The following is a 1525-nucleotide window of genomic DNA, read 5'->3' on the forward strand; positions in this document are numbered from 1 at the left end:
GTGCAAATCTGCAAAATGGAGACGCACACATTGATAATGTCCTCTTGATTATTATTAAAGAATGACTCTAGCTTCACAAATTTAAATTCATTGATGCTTAATTACATGATAAGAACTTTAGTTGTTTTTTCTACATAGTTTGCTAACTTTAATTTTCTTTTTCATATTCTTCATTTATTTACTATTATTTTCTAATTACTTATTCAACTTTTATACTCTTAATATTCATAACTCTCATCTTTTCATATTCATAACCTCTAAATATTTAAACTAGCACTTTAAGATATCTTTTGATATTCCTTCTATTCTATCTATATAAATTCAACTTCTTTATCTCATGAAATCCCTACCAAGATTATTAGGCTATTATTATTTTTATTCTATAGTTAAAGTAGATGAAGAAGACTCTTGAATTTTGATAGGATATGGAAGGAATCGATAAGAACTCGGAGAGTTATGTACTAATTTTGTACTTATTTTTTCATCTATATATGTATCAGTCTTATAAGAATAATGTCTACCTTGTATTTTTTCTTAAATCTGTTTCTTTTTGTCTTTTTTTTTTCTCTATTAGACTTCTTAATTTAGTTTTCTATGAATGTTTTATTGTCGTAAGTCTTTATACTTATTTTGTAATTGTTGCATTTTATTGTTCATTACAATTTACATATATATATTTTCATGAAATTTTAGTCATTCTAATGTATCTATAAAAATTCACATGAAACACACATGCGAAGCACGTGCTCAGAAACTAGTATATCATTATAAGTGGGAAGCTTCAAAAGTAAAAAGTTAGATTACTATTTTACCCCTACACTAAATCAAACATTTAATTAATTAAATAATAAATAGTAAAATTTAAATTAACTAAGACTAAATACACGTTCTAGGGTGAGTTAATAGTCAAACATCTAATCAATTTAATAGAGTAGTAAATAGTAAAATTAAAATTACTACACTAAATCAAACATTTAATTAATTAAATAATAAATAGTAAAATTTAAATTAACCAAGACTAAATACACGTTCTAGGGTGAGTTAATAGTCAAACATCTAATTAATTTAATAGAGTAGTAAATAGTAAAATTAAAATTACCTCAAGGGTTTATAGTAAAATTTTAAAAGTTTGAAGACTTAATTACACGTTTTAATGAGATTACATATGAAGTTTAACAGCCCTATTTCTAGGTTTACTTGCATTTCTATATTAATGCTCCACATTTCCCAAAGGTGTGCATTTTTTTCTTTAATCATCTGCCTGTTAAAATTCTTTCTAAAGTAAATTTCCTATCCTAAAGTTCCCAAGGGTGAAGAACTTGAAGACTTCTTTTTAGACTAGATATAGGACCCCGTGCCAGCACGGGCCCAATATATATATATTTTTTAATTTTAATTTATGTCATATTATGGAATTTGAGAAGTTATTGAAATTTTTATATGATTTTAAAAATATTTTAAATTGTTAGCTATTGTGATTTGTAGTACTTTTTTTAACATAATTTTGAAAATAATATTTATTAAT

This window comes from Solanum tuberosum, unplaced genomic scaffold (genome assembly GCF_000226075.1).
Source record: "Solanum tuberosum cultivar DM 1-3 516 R44 unplaced genomic scaffold, SolTub_3.0 scf00017, whole genome shotgun sequence".
NCBI classification, from domain to species: domain Eukaryota; kingdom Viridiplantae; phylum Streptophyta; class Magnoliopsida; order Solanales; family Solanaceae; genus Solanum; species Solanum tuberosum.